This window comes from Nannospalax galili, unplaced genomic scaffold (assembly GCF_000622305.1).
Source record: "Nannospalax galili isolate Female #2095 unplaced genomic scaffold, S.galili_v1.0 scaffold397, whole genome shotgun sequence".
NCBI classification, from domain to species: domain Eukaryota; kingdom Metazoa; phylum Chordata; class Mammalia; order Rodentia; family Spalacidae; genus Nannospalax; species Nannospalax galili.
Window position 1 is genome coordinate 2,886,590 of NW_008341879.1, and position 20,378 is coordinate 2,906,967.

Below are 20,378 nucleotides of genomic sequence, written 5' to 3' on the forward strand. Positions count from 1 at the left end.
GTATTTTAATATTAGCTACCTTCATGCTTGATTGAATGCATTAATGGGCAAAGATAACAGTGGAGGGTACTAAAATTCATTCATGGAATAGGTCACTTAATTCTCATGCAAACTTGTGCTGATACGGTTATTTTTATCTTACTTTTGAATGACTATAGTTTCAAAGAGGGTAGATAATTTACCTAGTTACACAACCAAGAAGGACTTGAATACATGACACACCAATTCCAATAGTATATTTTCTAACCATGGTCTTTTACTTATGGTAACTACTGAATATTCTACAAAATTATTGGCCTTAGAAAGCAGAATTCACCAATGCCAAGGTCAAAAATTAGGCAATACAACTTTAGAGGATAAGCAAGAAGAGTTTAAGCTGAAGATACGTCTGCTGTGTAGTCAAAGATAGTAAGTGGTGTAATGAGAAAACTCCTGGTAAAAAGTCTGTGTTTGCAAAATCCCTTCTAGCTTAGAAGACACTGACATGTTTTCATTTGGTTAGGGGAGTGTGTTCATTCATATTAGTGTGGGATGCCTCCTAGGTGCATTGCCTAGCACCCTAATAACACCCCAACAATCTGACCACAATTTTTTTTTAAATTCTGGCCTCACCTCATCCTTTCTTTCCATCTTAGTCCTGGTCTTGACGCTGCTCAAAAATAGCCTGAAGGGCTGTGCCCTGATGTTTGATGATAACCACCCAGCTTACCACAGCACCTCACTCTGTGGAGTTGGGATTCTTGACTGAAAATCACTTCCTGTTCCCTGAGAAGGAATATTTTTTGTTTATTTCATATAGACAACACTTCCAAATTCAGAATGATGGTCTCTTTCCATAGCAGAGGTAATTTATTCCACTTACTTATGATTAAACTATAAATCTATGTGCCATTGGTAATATAGGACAATATAAGGAAGGATTTCCTAAGAAACTTATGAGTTATTGAACACTGAACTATGCTAAAGAAGAAATCTGAAGGGCCCCTCCTTCTAAGTCTTTTTAAAAAATGGAGTCAGTGGACATTATCCAAGGTGGACCAGGTTACCTTTATACATATGGAGGCAAGGATTATGAATAGATGGCTTTTCAGGATTCTTCCCTGGGCTGGCATTCATTCCATGGTTTGTGCTTTAAATCAATAAATCTGTAAAAACATTTACATCTTATCAGTATGTGAAGAGAGCAACCATAAAATATTCTAGAACTAAGGACAAGCATGCCTGTTGTGCTAGGTTAACACCACTGTTGACTTAGGAGATGTTTGCAGTTTCATTGATTACAAAAGTTGCAATTATACCATAATCTTTTGAGGTAAAAGGACCTACACTTTTTAATCTATCATTTAAAAAATGCTTAATGAGGAAAGAGAACATCTTCCAAATTCAAACATTCATTTGCTGTAATATACAGTAAATAGGAGGGAGGTCATTAATCTTCCAATATGCTAGTGACAAATTTGTGTTTAAAAAAAATCTGAAACTATAAGTGTCAAAATTACATCATACTATACTTAGATGCAATTATTTAAGGTTCTCATGGTCTTATTTAGGTTTTTATATCCAGATTTCATTTAGGCAGTTCTATGTTTATTATATTGATAAGCAATGTTGGTTAATATGCCTGGTTAATTTCCAAAAGTTATTTAGCCAACTAAATAAGTTTTGAAAGACAGGATTTTACTGTGTAGCCCTGACAGGCCTGCAACTCACTATGTAGACCAACCTGGCCTTGGAGCCACAGAGATCTGCCAGTCTCTGCCTCCTGATCACTAAGATTAAAGGTGTGTATGACCATGCCCAATAAGTAAAGACTACCTTTTAAAAAATAGGGAAAATAAAAAAATTAAAATGGTCTATGCATTGCATTTTTTCATTTTCAACATCAGAATTAGAAAAGGTGGAAGGAGGATTATGTAGCAACACCTCAGCCTATTCTGGGACATTATGAGGGTTCTGGTCGTTAGTTCAACTCTGGGTACCACATCTAACTTTAATACTCTTGCCACTTTTCCTGTAGGCAAGTGTAATAACAATTTTTTCTTTCATGCAACGAAGTACCTGAAAGAAGAAGAAAGTGAAGAAGGAAAGCTTTAATTTGGTTCATAGTTTCAGAGTGGTCTCCATCTGAGTGGAGACACACAGCAGGGAAGGTGTGGCAGAAAACCTGGTGGCACTAGGCACATTGATTGGCAGAGCACCACGCGTAGTAGACTCACCTGGAAGCAGAGGTCAGACAGAAAGCTGGGCCCAGTTATAACACTGAAAGTCTTGTCCCCAGTGACCCAATTCCACAACCTCCCAGAATACCAGCACTAGCTGCGAACCAAGTGCTCAAACTTGTGAGTTTAGGGGAGACATTTTATACTCAAACACACTTTTATTCCTATTTTTTCATTGAAGTGATAAATTCATACCTCTTATTCCCTGTTGAACAAATAACTTCTGAGTAGCAAATACATGTCAGGTACTGTGTCTCATGCTAGTATACAACAATGTCAAATGCATGGCCCTTCTCTCCAAGGAACTGTCAATTCAATAGAAGAGGCAAGGACAAGATGATCAAGCTTGTTTTTTGCATGAAGCATCTCCAAAGAGTAAGTTGTTGTGGCAAGACTCAGAAATAAAAGGGGAAAGATGCCTAGCATCAGGTCAGAGGGCAGTTCCTAATGCTTTGAAGACACTGACAGTTGTAAGGCAAGACTTGCCCACTTGACTGAGTGATGCATATAGGGGAAGACATGCTATAAGACATTAGCACGAACCCCTAAAAAATACTATCTTATACCTTTTGACTCTAATTTTGAAATCACCATGTAGTAGTTCTGCTCTGATGATCTTTCAAAGAAAGTACATTAGAGGGAGGGCTCTTGTCTACACGAGGAGGAGTTCTTTATTCTCCTTTCTCTAGCATCCTCTCCAAAGCACCAGACATGCATGTGAACAAAGTTGCTCAGGACCTTGCAGTTGCTTATTCCTGCTGGGGGAAACAGTGTTAAGTGACCCCAGATGAAGTGCATGGAGCGGGAGGCTCAGCAGCAGCTGAGCCTGGCACAAATACTTATATAAATGGCATTTGCTACAAAGCGATAGATAACTGTGACAATGTTTGTGCACAGAAGCGAGTATTCCAGTACAGAAATTTGAAACTGGAGACACTGACCTAGGGACAAGGTAGAAAGAAGCTAAAATGACTCATGGAGACTGTTAGTAAAGTTGGACTCTTAGGAAAGGCTTGTGGGGACTGTTCCTAAATGCTAGACAAAGTGGAGACTGTCACTGGGACCCAAGAAAAGAATACTAACTATGTAGCATCAGAAAGGTTGGCAGCAATTATGATTTGCATTAATGTAGAAGATAAGAAATACACCTCACTGCTGAGGTGTTGACCGACTGTGGGAATTTCAGAGCAGACCCATTTGCTGAGACACAGAAATGTCGACTATTCTAAACATCGTAGCATAGTCTATTATATAATAAGATACAAAAAGAGAAGTGGAGATTGCTCACCTTTTTAGCATGATGTAGAGGATATATTCATCAGCGAGGACAGTTTTTCTTGCAAAGTAGAACCTTAAAGTAAATGTTATTAAGCACAAGACAATTATGCTAGCTTTCTGGGAAAGGCTGAAACCAGCAGGGGCTTTAAGACTCCTTAAGTCCATCAGAAAGATATAAAGGATGCTTACATGTCCACTGTGTTAAACAGCAGTATACCTAATCGTAAGAAGAGTAAAAATGTGTTTTCTAAAACCTTCACAAATGGCCCAGGGTACTCAGATGCCTAATTTGGGAGTAGGGGAGAATACTGGTATGGTTTTTGTATAATGAAGTGAGACATAACTGGAAAAATTAGATATCTACAAAAAGAATCCTTATTTTGTAGTGACAGAAAGGCTGTCAGTTTAAACAAAAATTGGAAAAACACAAACTGGATTAAAAAAGCAGAAAAGTTTGGTATTGGCTGCTGTAGACCAGAAATAGGATGAGATCACTAAGCTGCAAACCTGGGTGAGTCTGTGATGTAAAAGAAAGGCTGACTCATATCCAAATGCGAAGGGTACATTGAAATAGGGCTGAAAGTTTTCCAGGACTCTGGATAGAACCCTGACCGTGGAACTAGCAAAATACCTCCGTGGATTTGGAGCTGCTGTGAATCAGTGTCTCCCCACAGTTTGAAAGAATAACTATTGTTCCTGTAACTGTCTCACATGCAGATGGCTGGTGTTTAACCCACAGGTGTTCTGAGCAGCAGCAGAAAATATACTGAAGGAGCTTCTCCTGAGGAGAGTCATTCATACCTGTTCCTCATTCAAATAGCAAGACTGTGGACTTTAAGATAACGCCAAAATGAATGAAACTCTGGGCATCTTCCAAGGGAGGAAAAGTACACAATTGTGATTATGGGGCAACAGTGGCAAAGTAACAATGCTGGCAACTTCTCTGACACTTTCCATCTGTTCTCCTTCTCGTCTACACTAGTCAGAAATTTCTTTGACCACTTGCATTGGTAAGATGGAATAATCCTTTGATAATTCCAGGTCGAAACTTTTTGGGAACTGGACACATCTACCTTGAACTGCTCAAGTCCTGAGACTCCATTTGAAAATCGGACTTTCCAGGCAGAGATCGAAAATGGAGGAACTCTGGGGAAGACATGGAATGGAAGGAGGTCAGCTTTCCAGGCCCTACCCTTCATGGGACAAGCATGGGAGTGAAGCTGTGCGAATCTTCCAGAACAGTCCAGCTGAATGTCACTGACCAATGTCAGACAATGTCAAGTACAGAAAACTACCCAGTGAAGCAATAACAAGTTTAAATCAACAAAATCATGAGCTTTAATGAAATGCATTTTTTTCTTTAAGCCACTACACTTTGGGATAGTTTTGACTCAAGAGATACTTGACATGGACCTCTAAGAAAATGAATTAGGATGAAACGAGTACAGTGTTTCTATTTATAGTCAAGAAACAACAAATTAATAAAAATGCAAAAGCTTTAAGGATTTAGCATAAGCAGGGACCTTTCGTGACAGTACACAATAACCCCAAGGTAAATAAGACATTTTCCAGTTCTTAATCCACATAATAAAATACCTGATGACTGAGAGGTCTCTGGTTGACCATATAAGAAGTGAATAACATCACATATAAACCTTGAAAGTGGTAATGTTCTTTGGTGAATTCAGAAAACGGATCTGGGGAGAGATTAACCCTTAAAGAGCCACTGGTCTTATGAGACTTGGGCTTCCTTCAAAGATATTCTGACATGTGCTAGAGTCTCATAATCACATCCATGTACTCAATATTTATTGTATCTGCTTATGTACATTCAGGGTAAATGCTGCTGTGGATTCAAAGAAGTAAGCAAGTAAAGGGGCTTATAGTGGGCTAGAAAGGGTCAGAAAGACTGAAGTAACTTTAATTCATAAGACAAGATAATGATTTGGGGCACTTGGAGAGGGTTGACTGACTATGAGATTTAGAGCCTAGTCAAGGAACTCTCTAAGTTTAAGATGCCAGAAATTAGTCATCAAATATACGGGGATAAGTCAAAGATAAAGGAATGAAACACAAATATTTATTTGTACAAATAAAATACAAAAATTGAGTTTCTAAAATATTTTACTAAGGCCTCTCTGATATTCATAATAAAGACATTGGTATCCTAGGCCTTAGCAACTTCAATAAACTTTTAGATGCAGGGAGTAACTAGGATTTACATTTGAGAGGAAATACAAGTGATCACTAAACGACCCCAACAGAACATTAGTTAGAATGAATAGCATCAAGTGAACTATCTACAAACTCATGAAAGTGCCACTGCTTAAAGTTACAATGAGAAAAGTCAGACAGAATTTGTCCATGACATGATCATAGAGAATGTGGATTAATCCTAGGGCCAGTGTTCCTCCTGCCTTCATACCTAGTCTCTTGTTTACATCCAATTCTCCATCCCTAACAAATTTATCATGCCCCATGTCACTGAATTCAGCATAGGGAGCCACCTGCCTTCATACCTTTCCCTGATCCAGCTGTCTTCAGGCTCAATAATATACAATCGTTTAAAAATAATCTTTGCTAAATATTACTAGGGATGAACTTTCTTAATATTTTTGTTCTAGATTATCCTGCAGAAGGTGTTGGCCATAAATCACTTTTATTTTTTAGAAGAAGACACGGAAAACCTCCTCAAGTTAGTTAGGAAAGATTTTTTGTTGTTTCCTTCAAGAAGAGATTTCTTAAGCTGTTTCTTTCCCCTTTCTTTATACCTTGGATACAGATGAGATACCTGAGTTGCAACAGCCATGCTATAAGAAGGCAAGAGCCATGAATATAATTACAACCCACTGAGGATGACAGAGATAAGATAGAAAAATGGCTGTGCTTGCTAACGTTGAGTTCACAAATTGACCATGAGACTTCTTAAGAAGAACATACTTATTGAAGTCAAATGGAGCTGGTTTTCGGGTGCTTACAGTAGAATGAAATACACAATGTAACTGAACATAAGCTATCTCAGTATGTCAATAGAAGAAAATGAGTAGCAAACTATATCTCATAAAAGTATCTTAACACTTGCAATTTAGTTTTATTCTTACTTAAATGTCTCTCTTAAATTTAAAATAATGGCTAGGCTTGATGGCAGATGCCTATAATCCTGACACTGTAGAGGCTGAGGAAGGAGGATTGAATGCTTGAAGCCAGCCTGGGTTATAGAATGATTTCGAGGCCAGCCTGGAACACAGAGTCTTAAAAAATTTTTTAAAGGATATAATATTTTCAACATATTCCATCTGTAAACATGTTAAAGAAGGGGCTAAATAAATTTGTTAAAGTGCCATTAAACTTCACAATCAAGATACTATACCCACTTCAAATGAATAATTTTGTAATTCATTATCTTGGTTTTCCATGATTCATCTATATAGTAACATCTTTTTCCATAATAATATGAGTGATGCGGTATTTCTTAAGCTCATTCATAAATGAGTAATGCCGGCTTGGGGCTCTTGAAATACCTTTGGATGGGAATGGAGCAAATCAACTTTCTGAACTTCAGTTTGAAAATGTTGCTAAATGCACCAGATTAACAAATTCCTACATCCTCTCTTTTAGAAGCTTAGGCAATACAGATCTGTTTCTCCTGGGCGTTCTTCCAAGTCACTGTCACTCATTAAGAAAGGTTGTGTTTGTTGGTGATTGATAATTGCACATCTTATGTAATGTATGAGTACTTTGTCAGGACAGGTATCTCTCCATCAGCAAGAGGCAGTTCTACTGCAGTGCATGTGAGATTCATTCTTTCTTACGTCTTGTATTCCAGAAGCAGACCCTAAAATGAAGAAAGAGGAAATCATATAATGAGGAGTGCTTCAGGAGCGGCATGGTATGAGTAGGGATTGACAGAGGAAACTCATTACTTTAGGTCTTCAGCTGGAGGCTAGATTTAACCCGGATGGAAATATTGGGGCACATTATGCCAGCTTTGTTCCATTTTATGAAAGAGCAATACATATTTGCACTCCAGTAATTGCTGTCCCTGGGGACTACCATAGGAAGTGAAGTATACCACTCCCTATGAGGTGAATTGTGTTTGGCCAAGAGTAATTCTTCATATTATAGAATATAGTTACAGTTTGCAATTCCTGGGGAATGGCTGCCCTAGCATTCAAAGAGGGCATTGATAAAGCATCAAAAGAATTCAACACATGCTACCCATTTCACAACAAAGATCCCATTTTCTTGATGTTAGGGTCATTCTATTCATGTACAGTTTGTATAAAATTCTGGTCGGTTGTGATTTGGAGGGAAATGTGCAAGAAGAAGATTGTTAGGGGGCAAATTACAGCATGCCATGTGCAGCCAATATTGAGCCTGAAACTGATATTTGACATCCTTCCTCACCAACATTCCTATGTTTTCCTACTGTCAGCTGTTAAAGTACAGGATGCCTTCTTTATTGTGGTGACTCAACCTGTAATATGTGAAGGATGAAGACACAGTTTCCAACCCCTTATCTGACCAAGGTTGCACTATACATATGTTCCCATAATACAGGTAAATCTGAAAGAGAGAGTGCTTGGCAGTGCCACTCATCCGTGTACTACTTGTATCCCTTCTGTCCTCGTGTTACAGAACGTTATGAGCCTTCTTATCATGATTAGAACCACTTACACGTATGCCATTATGGTAACGCATTTCTTGACTGCTACTGCACTGGTACAGAAAGGATAAAATAATTGGCAACATCTACAGCTTTGTTGTTTTATGTTTAGTTAAATGATTGCACCTTCTTGGAAATCAGAATTCCCAGGTCTGTTCAGCCTACAGTTATGGCACAAACTTCATCAAAAGGTGATTAGAAGCGATGGTTACTGGACTACCCCACTGTTATCCTCAAACCATAGCCGTCTACAGGAGGATAATGTGCTGTATACATTGACTGAAGGTGGATACCCTACTGAAAAGCAGCAGTAGCACAAATGTCACTTCTAAGCTGGCACCTACCTCCATTGCAACTTTACAGTACTAGGTCTCATTAAACAACTAGTTTCTCTGTGGTGCAATGTGTAAATCCAGGAGATGACATAATTACAGACATCACTGATGTGCCTTCTTTGCTGGAAACTTCTTTGCTGGGTCCTCTGTTCTATGACAATATTGTGTAGCATGCTGTGTTAGAATTAAGACTTTCAAAGTATCCTTGGATAGTTGTGCTGCCTGATACATTTCAAGAAAGAAAGGCAGATCCAAATCTAGAATGGGTGTCAGTTCAATCAAGAGGAAAAATTACCTGTTTAGCATGGATTTCAGGTCTAATTCACTTTCCACCATGTTGTGAATTATCCTGGCGATGGAATGGGTTGCTGGAAGGCAGAGCATTTAGTAATGGCCGCAGCTATTGCTGCCTTCTGAAAGGGAGCAAACACTGCTAGAGCATTCGCAGCATCCATCTTGTACTGAAGTGGTGATTCCGTTACAGAATAAAAGCTATGAGTTACTAAGACTTCAGTAAATAACTAGTGATGTTAGCAAAAGTAAATCAGAAACTTCTGGGTCTTATAAATCAGCTATGCACGCAGATCACTGTTGGACGTCACATCCCTTCCATAAAACACCATCATTTGCCTGGGCGTGGTGGCGCACGCCTTTAATCCCAGCACTTGGGAGGCAGAGGCAGGCAGATCTCTGTGAGTTCAAGGCCAGCCTGGTCTACATAGTGAGTTCCAGGATTGCTGGGGCTATAGGGAGACCCTGTCTCAAAAAGACCAAAAAAAAAAAAACCTCATCATTTATGTTTCCCAAAAGAACTGCATTTGGTTTATGAATCCTAACATGATGGAGCTGCAGTGACTCCAACTCTACTTTCCACTTCTCAGCTTCACTGAACACCTTTATTCAAAGTAATCTTTCCCTGCTCGTCTGCTTTCAGTTGTAAACCCACCCCAAAACTCTTCCATCATGCCGATAGTTTACAATATTTCATTCTTGTGTGTGCCTGTGTGTGTGTGTGTGTGTGTGTTTGTGCGCGCGCGCGTGCTTGTGCGTAAAGGACACATGCTCTGGCTTCTCCTCAATTCATTCTTCCATTTGCCCAAGACCTAGATATTCATTGTGTAGGGGGCTGAAGTCCTGCCTTTCTGGCATGCTCCCATGGTTTGCATTCCTCAGGGAGCTGTCAGAGGCCAGCAGTGGGTAACTCCTGAGGTTTGAGGTCTCCAGTTGACATTAGACTATGTTTTTCATTACTCAAAATTTGTTCCAAGGAGTGAATAAGCACTAAAGAAAATTTACACACCAGTCTATACTCTAGTCTAAAGGCACACTATTAATATAAGCATCCTTACATGTTTCATAGTGAATAAAAAATATTGACAATAGATACCAAATCTTCAGTTATTTTCAACTGGATATTAGCCAACAATTATGTTACTTTGGGAAATTTATATCATTCATTATTCAGTTTATAACAGATGTTCACAGTCATAATTCTCACATAGTCACACACTATTTTATTGCTATTTTTACAGCAATATTTACTAACACCCAAAACTGTGTCTGAATCCTTTTCTCATTAGTCAATGTTTTAAAGATTTAAATGTTAGTTATACCTTGTCAATGCTTACTTTGGATATAATGATGTTCAAAATATAGTATCAGAATGATGAAAGAAAACCTGGGACTCTTGAAGTTTCTATATTTGAAGATTTTAGGAGTCTGACTTGGTCTTAGAGACTGCTCTCAGATACCTGGCATTCTTAAATATTCTTGATTCTCCACAGTTCCAGCCATATTTCTGGGGATCAGGTGAGTCTCTGGACTAAGAATCCATAGTACAGAAACTTAAGATGAGTCAGTTTATCAGTGATGGGCCAGGATTCTTTTAAATTCACATTAATTGAAAGATAAGGTCTCCTGAGAGTCAAATGCTATGTGGGTAAAGATACAGTGCCGTATCCTAGTGTGACTGGTAGAGAGGAAGAAGAGCCAGCACTGTGTTCTAAAAAAAAATCATACTGTGACTGGGTTTCAGACATGGATATTGCTGAAACAGTGCTGCACTGGGGGAAGGTTTGTGGGGCAGAGAAAAATGCAGAGTCAGTATTTAGCTGGGACACATGGCCAGACCTGCATTTGCAGATGAGGGGTCAGTTGAAGATAGGATTGAGGAGCAAAAGCAAAGAAAGGATGGCAAAAATGTGCGTTTGGTTCTGCCTTCGGTACCTGTTCCACCATCTTCTTTCTTATTACATACTAGGAGATTTGCCATATGGTGCAACTGCCGCCAGCTCAGACTTGTTTCCCCACTTTCCCCTTTATGTCCCCTGGAGCCTCACACTGTAGAGCTTTCCATTAGCAGAGGAATCATCTTTTTAAATTTTTTATTGAATTTTTGCAAATTTCATATAAAACATCTTGATCATATCTAGACCCCTTCCACTATCCACAGCCCTCTATAACCTCCACCATGGATTTCATGCATTCTGCCAAGTGTATTAAGGCTTACAGAGCCCCACCTTAGCTGAGGAACTATTAGTGCTGATGACTGCTGGTCGAGAGAGAGTTGGTTTTCTTTTAGGGAATCATTTTTTTTTTTTTTTTGAAAAATTGAGCCATGCCTAAGGTGTATACATTTTGTAAAACAGCAGTCTTTCCTTATCCAAAGGGGACATACTCTAAGACTTCTCCCCCACTCCACACCCATGGGTAGTATTGTACATTATAAATCTGTGATATGAATCCTTGATCCCATAATGCCCTCTGACCTTCATAAATCTTTTATACAATATTCTCAGCAACTGCCCTATGTGAGCTGTATTTACTGTATTCTCTGATGCTGTTTCTCTGCAGACTACATTGCAACAGACCTTTTGTCCGGGCAAATCAAGAGTGAATTCATTCCAAGGCTGATAAATTAACAGTCTTCAAGACCCGCACCTTGCTGAAGCACTGGTGTGCTATCCACTCCCTCATTCTGAAAAAAGCTATTCCTTCACCCCATGATGCTACATTCCCTACACAGTCCACATCTTTGAAGTATCTTTTGCTCCATAAAACAAATGAACCCAGACCAGTTACATAACTATAGTTCGGAGACCCCTATGAACATCAACTCACTCGTAAGTACAAAAGTAAACACAAATCTTCCACAGAGCTGTCGCTTAGACTTTACTGACAAGTTCAGGTTCTTTTGCTGGAAAAACTACTGAGGGAGAACTAATAGAAGAAGGACTCATCCTTGCTCCGAAAATCACATCCCAAAAGAGAAAGTCCATGCTTGTCAGAAAAATACTAGAAATATTTGTGGCAAATCCGAGTGCTGATGGCAGAGAAGGAACCAATCAGGGTGTGGGCCACACCATGAGAAGACTGAGCGGCGTCTCTGAGGGATGGTCCCCACTAACAGGATAGGTACACTTTAAAGAGAAGGAGAAAGAAGTAAGAAGGGGGAAAGCTGTGACCATGCTCAGAAAGGAGAAAATAAAATGAAAATGAAAACCGTTGAATCTCTTCTCACATTATCCAAATACAAAACAAAGTAAGGCAACCTCTCCCACTGGCATCCTGTCTACAATCTGTAGCGATGTAAGCTGTCTTCCTCCACAGTTGCTAAAAGAAAAAAAACAACACACTGAGAATCAAATGTCTGACCTGATGAAAATACCAACTACAAACTACAAAGCAGGAGAAAAATCCAACACAGTATTAAAATACAAACATCAATGGATATGTATAACCAGAGGAAGAAGTTCATAAGTTCAAAGGGAAACAAAATATTGAACTCATAGGAGGGTGAAGAGAAGAAGGAGAGGAAAGGATAAGGGAATGAGGAGCACAAAGAGAAGAGCCAGATGGATCAGAGGCAGAAGACAAAATTATGTTAGCTTGATGCCTAAATTACAAAACACCCGAGGGAGAAGGGCTTAAACAGTTTAATAAGGGGCATTAGAGAAGAGTAGGAAATTATAAAGAGATTGAAAATGAGGTCAAACAAGAAGCAGAAAGGGTAAGGAGGAAAATGAAAAACGGGCTACAATGAAATGCCGAATAATATGGCAGTGCTGACATTGAAACTGAAAGCAGCAGAGACGATCTAACCATTCAACATAAATTCCTGGAAATGAAAGAAAAACCCTTTCTAAATACAGAAGGCACCTAATAGCTGCCTAAAATTTTTTCTTGAAATGATTATGGAGAAATAAACTTCATAGCAAGATGTCATGGATGTGGAAAGGATAGTTAACTAAATTGTTAACAGCTGCTGGGCAGGCTCTACCACATACCAAACCACTGGTGCACAGCTAATTTATTCAAGTCCCCCACACCTGGACACTGCTGGCAACTAGGCTTCTTTGCATTTTACTGAATTCTCAGTGGAATCCTGATATACAGGATTAATTCTGATATGCATACATAAATAAGGGGTATATATACATATTTACATATATATTGGAAGAGAAAGACACACACACACACGCACACACACGCACACACACACACACGTAGTGTCTGTATTTGTTCCATTACTCTAAGGATTTCAAAATTTTCAAATGTTTAATTCTTTTTTAAAAACAGCTTAATAGACTGGAGAGATTAAGAGCCCTGTCCGTTTTTGCAGAGAACCTGCATTCAGTTCCCAGCACCTCACTCACATGGCAGCTAATAACCTTCAGTATCTCCAGTTCCAGGGAATCCAACTCCCTCTTCTGGTCTCTGCAGCACTGAATGCATGTGGTGTACTTACATGCATGCAAGCAAAACAGGCAAAACACTCACACACATAAAAATAAATATATAATTTAAAAATAAAAAACAAGTACAACAAATATATTTGGACATAACCTACTCAGTCTTCCTGTAAAGTTTAAATCATCTCTAGATAACATTTAATATAAAGTATAAATAGTTGCTATACTGCATTGTTTAGGGAATAATGATTAGGAAAGAAAAAATCATTTCAAATAATCTCTCCTTGAAGTTATATTGACTATAAAAGGATAAATTCCTATGTACAGTATGGAAAAAATTAAATAACATTAAAATCTCAAAACAGTAGAATACTGTACAAATCCTAATTAAATAAAGCAAAGTAATTTTTCATGGTACGATCACCTAAGCAAAGTTAAAAGACAGATTGCAGATTAAAGAACATACTTACAAGCAAATTTAGCAGATTAAAAATCATTGTTACTCCTCCCAAGATTCAGGGGTCTTTGCAAAAGAGGAGCGGAAGGGATGGGACACGGGACAGGACACGGGACACAACCACCACGATGACCACAAGGAAACTGTGCAACTGTGCTTTCTGGACAGAACAGTACAGTTGCACATGGATCCGCAGGGCGGTGACAGCATTCACAAGACCTGTGGAAGCCCAAACCCAATAAAAACCTCAGCATGAAGGTGGGTAGGGAAGCAAGAAGAGCCAGCCTAGCTGAGAAGCTATTAGCAATTAATACCTGTGAGTCAGATTCTTTAAAGGTGTGACAACAGGTAGTCTGACCAGGCTCCAGGGACTGGACCCGCACCCAAGAGCGGTACAGACTCAAGAGGCCTAACAGAAGATGTGAAGTGAGGAGCGCAGGGGAAGTGGGTGGAGAAGACTGAAATGTGAACATGATCCAACTGCATGCACTGTATGAAGTTCCCAAAGGATCAATAAAATTAATTTGTAAATACATTATATGAAGAACACTTCAAACAGAGAAAAAGGAATAATGTGACAAGATAAAAAATGAGCAAAAAGCGGGGCATGGTGGGGACAGCCTTTAATCCCAGCACTAGAGAGGCAGAGGCAGGCAGATCCCTGTGAGTTCAAGGCCAGCCTGGTCTACATAGTGCGTTCCAGGACAGCTGGGGCTACAGGGAGACCATCTCGAAAAGACCAAAATAATAATAATAATAATAATAAGGTGAATAGACACTTTGCAAAGAAAACTTTGAAATGGCCCTAACTTTTCCTCACTTTTATACATTTTCGCCTGTACTAAGAGAAAGAAAACATATCTGCACTGATCTATTTCCCAATTATGGAAGAGGCAGAAACTGAAAAGCTACACAACACCTCCCTAACAATTATTCCCTCTACAATGTAGTATAGCAAGTACTTATAGTTTGTTGGGTATTAAATGTTATCTAGGGATGATTTAAAGTCTATAGGAAGATTGAGAAAGTTATGTTCAAATACATGGTTTTTATTTTAAAAATATTTATTTATGTTTATGTGCATGAGTATTTTGCCTGTTTTGCCTGCATGTATGGAAGTGCATTGTGCAGACACTGGGGAAACAGGGGAGAGAGAAAGAAGACTGAGTGAATGACAGCAAGTCTTTGGGGGCAAACTGTAACCTACGACCAATGACGGCAGAGAGTCTTAAACAAGGTGCAACCGTTTTCTGCACCTTTCTTGGAATTCTTCTTTAAATTTAAAATTATATTGAAATAAATCTTTAAACAACTCTTGAAGTTGGATAAGCCTAACTTATTAAAAATGCAGCCTGTGGGATGGATGAATATGTAGTAATTTGAGGTGTTTCTAAAAAATATAACAGCAGAATGTAATTTTCCAAAAGATGATTATATTTATGTTGGAAAAAATCAGCTAGATTTGAAATCATGATTGAAAATTGGATTGTTAACTGAAATGCTCTGGGTGACTTTGCCTTTTTCCATTTGTTCTGCCTCCCAAATTATCATAAATTAGCATATTCTGCTATTCCAAGTAAACTTTCAAAGCATTCTGCTCTCCTTTGTGCTGTCCTTCCCCTTGGCTTAGGTATACACACTTAGCTTAGGTATACACACTTGGCTTAAGAATACACACTTGGCTTGGGTATACACACTTGGCTTAAGTATACACACACTTAGCTTAGGTATACACACTTGGCTTAGGTATACACACACTTAGCTTAGGTATACACACTTAGCTTAGGTATACACACTTGGCTTAAGTATACACACTTGGCTTAGGTATTCACACACTTATTAGGTATTCACACTTGGCTTAAGAATACACACTTGGCTTGGGTATACACACTTGGCTTAGGTATACACACTTAGCTTAGGTATACACACTTGGCTTAGGTACACACAACTGGCTTAGGTATACACCCTTGACTTAGGTATACACCCTTGACTTAGGTATACACCCTTGGAACGGCAGGTGAAGTGACTGGATAAAGTGCTGTGAAATGTTATCTTCTGAATGTGGCATGGTCATTGGAATCATGGACACACAGCACCTGTAGATACTTGCACAAGACCTGCACACACACACACACACACACACACACTCACTCACAAACAGACACATACATACATGAAAGGAGAGGGACTACTTGGGAAGAAGAAGGTCAGTAGAATTGGAAGGGGTTAAGAGAGGGTAATGGGATGGACACGAAAACAACATATTGTGCATCTCTCTCTCTATATATATGTATATATGTACATGAAATTGCAGAAAATAAAATAATAATCATAATTTTTAAAAACTTGAGCCCCCAAAATCTTGCCTGTCTTTGAGTTTCCTCTGCTAGGTGTTTGTCAGAGTGATTAAAGTCCGAATAACACATCATACAAAGACTTCCTTACATAATTGGCTACACTGGTGTACTTTGGTGAGAGAAAAATTCATAAAGAATTTCCTCTGGTAAGAGGACAAGTACAAAGATTTCCGTGCATGATCTTATAAAGGAAGTAATATAAAGTCTTCCTTAATATTTGAGTACATATGCACTAAATGAATGAAAAGTATTCACACACAAGATATTTGTCTCTTTATTAACTTATTTCTGTAGGCTATAGGTATAGTCTAGAATGCAAGGAACGCATTTTGTCTCTTTATCTTTAACTTAGAAAGCAGTTACATCAAGTATGGCCATTGAAGTCTTAGCTTAACATGACCTTTTCTCAGCTTTAAAGTATACTTTTCACATCCTTTCTAGTTCTACTTTGAATTGATTTATTTGACATGAAAGAATTGACTGTTTCTATGCAAAATGGGATTAAGTTTAGGTCTGTGTGCTCCTGAGAGTGAGATTGGTTTGGTAACCAAATTTAGTAAGTTTAAAAAATGTACGTACCAGATATGAGCTTTAAGCTTCAAGTGATGCTGTAAGAATATTGTATATATTAATGCTTTTAATTGACTTTCAGTAGTATTTTAAATTTGTAGTAAACTGTTGCCTTTGTCATAGAACTTGTAATTCTACAGGGGTGAAATATGAAAATGGAGAAAGAAATGGGTAAAGACAGGGAAAATGTACATAGTAATGATATAGAGAGGTAAAGAAAATGTAGGCTGCTCTATTTCACTTACAAAATGTCTACTGAAACTTTAAGTGTGATATTAGCAGAAACTTTTGAAATCTATTTTATCCTATTCTTTAATTTTTAGAGGAAATTTATTATTTAATTATCTTCATAGTTGAGAAAGTATATGAGGAATCTAACAGTAGAAATTCAGTAGAGCTAACTAAAGTCAAAACACTTCAAGTTTCTGAACTAGCAAGCACGGCTCATAGCATGAAAAACAGGCCTATCCTTAGCCTGACCCCTAGTGTTAAAGCAAATAAGTGTGGATTCCTACACTAAGAAAAGAATGCTGAGTTACAGATAAAATTATTTTTTTTCTTAATAAAATAATTCACCTATAGTGAGTCATACACTGCATGCAGAAGCATGAATCCAGAGGATGTCCAAAGATTAATACCTTCTATCTAGAGGGGACATCTGAGTCTGTATTTAGGATAGCAGAATTAGTCTGAATCAACTGATGAAGCTGGATTTCAGTCTCCTCACCTTCGCCACTGGCATGAGTTGGGTTTGCAACTATGGCAAGACCCTTTGTCTTCTAACCTTGTCAGTGCTGCCCCCTGAGCGTCACTATGACAGGATACCTTTCTGCATGTCCTGATGTTGGCAGACAGATTCAACTTAGGCAAACAAAGGCCAGAGCAACTCTGCTTTGTTAATGCAATCTAGGCAGAGAGGTGTCTGACTTTGCTCCAATCTCCTGAAGTTATCTCTGAAATAATTTCCATTCACATAAAAGATGTTCTTAAATATAGCTTTTTATGATTCAAGCAACTCAAGGAATTCACACTTTTGTCTGGTAGGAAGAAATGCCTTCTTATAGCAGAAGTTTCCTAAAATGGATCATTCTGATAATATCAGTCCAAGGTTCATTTTATTTTTTCTAACTCTTTTATTTATTTTTATGTTATGTGTATGAAGTTATGTTATGCCTGCATGTATGCAGTGCACCCATGTGGTGTAATGCCTGCAAAGGACAGAGAGGGTGTCAGATCCCTGGAACTGGAATTACATATGGACAGTTGTTAGCTGCTATGTGGGTGCTGGGATTTGAACCTGGGTCTTCTGTAAGAGCAGCTAGTGCTCTTTTCACCACTAAGGCATCTCTCCAGCCCCCCACAGTTCATTTTTACCCACAACTTCAGCGATTATATCCTTGGCAAAGAAAAGGCAAGCACTGAATTAGTTGTTTCTTTTCTGAAAATCGATAGCATCCAGTTATTTAAATGTCCTTTGCTCTTGCATATTACCACAGTTTTGTAATGTTCCAATTGCCACTCACTTCTTGTTCGGAGTACATAGTACATTTATCGGCTGATTGAAGAAGTTCCTGTTTTCAGGCAACCTGATTATTATTGGTCCTAAAAGAACAGTTTTCATTCATATGAATGTTTGTTCTCTTGTCTCTTAGTGTGCTGAAAGAAGTATTTGGTTGATGAAACAAAACAAAAAAAAAGCCATCCCTCTAGGGATATTGTCAAATAAACTTTCATTAAAACTTTGTGAAAATTTTAGTGGAGCAATTGTCAGTGATGTACACAGTATATCACATATTTTTTCCTCATGTTTAAATGTTTGTCATTATTAAAGAAACAGTATACATGGTAAAGATAATATACCCCATCTCGGCCCAGCCTGTCATTCATTTTATCCATCTCTTTTTATGGGATCCAGCAACTGTAGTTATTTTACAGTTCTTTGAATTGTTTGTATTGTGGTAAGTTTCCACTGTGTAATATTGGTTTCTGCTTCTACATTCATAACCTCCAACTGACCCAGTTGACAACTCTGTTAAAGAAGTGAAAGCTAGAAATGGCTCCAAGCACACGAGGGCAGGTGGCAATGTCAATTTCCATTAATAAACCTAGAGAAGTTAAAGTCTCACTCCATGGTGAGAAATGGCTTCATTAGATATTTAAATGACTGACTCTTCTCACTTCAAATCAAGGTCCCATAACATCAGGAATTTGGGGGATTCTATTCTTCCTGCCATACATAGGGTGAAAGCTGCTCTGGGCCCCAGGGTGACAGATACCGGGCCATCTTACTCCCTGAGGCAAACATAGTAAGACTAGTACAATAAATGAAGCATTTTGATTCACAGTATTGCCATGGCCAACTGAGCATGAAATTTCAGGAAACAAATAAATATCCAAGTCTGCAAAACAAAAGTCTGTCTTGAGCTACCATAATAAATAGTTTGGATTTTCTTTCAATTCCCAGTCCCAAAACAGTTCTCAGTTCTTGAATAAAGGAAGTCAGGTTGGACCTGAAATTGAACCTTACAAATAGCCATTAGTTGTGATGCATGGCATTTCTTAGTCACAATCAAAAGATTCTGTAGCTACATGCAAGGATAATTCTTGAATGAGATGCGAACATCAAATCATTTAAGGTACTCAGGCACTTTGAGCTAATTCCAGGGACCCCCAATATCCTGCTGCATATCACCAATTTTATTTTGGGATTATGGATATCAAGGGTTCATAGTAGCCTCCTGGCAAACCTAAAGTTCTTCAGTCTGATTTTACAATTATTTTTTAAAGTTCCTGAGGGCATAGTTTGAATAGAAATCTTTTGGAGTGGGAGACAGTCCCACCTTGTTGCCCCTGCTGAAAACGAAGGCATTGACACAAAGGAGAAGCCAATATCCCTGATAACCCCTTCCTACCAGCTGTACATCATGAATCTCTATACTTACTCTTGTGTATGTGTATGTGTGTGTGTATGCACGCGTGCATGTGGATGGGTGCACGTTTGTGTGTACATGTGGAGACCAGAGGACAGCCTAGGGTGCTGTTATTCAGACCCGTCTGCACTTCCCCAGCCCTAGTATTACAAGTGGGTGCTACTATGTCTGGCTTTCTTACATGGGTTCTGGGGATTGAACTCAGATCCTTCTGCTTGCATAACAAACACCTGACTGAACAATCTTCTCAGACCTCACTACTCATTCTTGATGGGGGCAACTGCAGGTATCAGAAAACAGTATTAGATTCATATTCTTCCAAGAAAATATCTGAGTATTAACTTATAAAGAGAAAATTTTTATTTTGGTTCTTGGCTTTAGCAATTCCAGTCCAAAATGGGGCAGACCCATTGTTTTGCACCTCTGCTATGGATGGCAGACAGAGTGGAAATTATGTGTGGAATAACAAAACTGATTGTATTTTGTCAGACAAGAAACTCATAGAGGAAGAAATTCTGGTCCATAACTCATTTGGGGGGTATAACAAGGAGAATCTGAGTACGTGAAAATTCCAGCCTCTCCTCAGGGTTCCCCATCTTTGGACCAAACTGCTAACACACAGGTCTATGCTGACCACTCAAGAACCAAATTCTAGCGATAATCAATGACTTTAAAGATTCAGGGACAGTGACATCTCTGCAGTCCATTTCATTACACAATTTCATTGACACAAAAGTGAACACAGCCTACTAACAGCTGATTTGGGCTTTATGTCCTTGAAAACAGAAACAAACGCATAACTCTTTTGGCTTGATTCATGAGAGGTAAATTATATCAAATTCAAGGTTAGCAATCAGTTACTTTGAGAACATCAG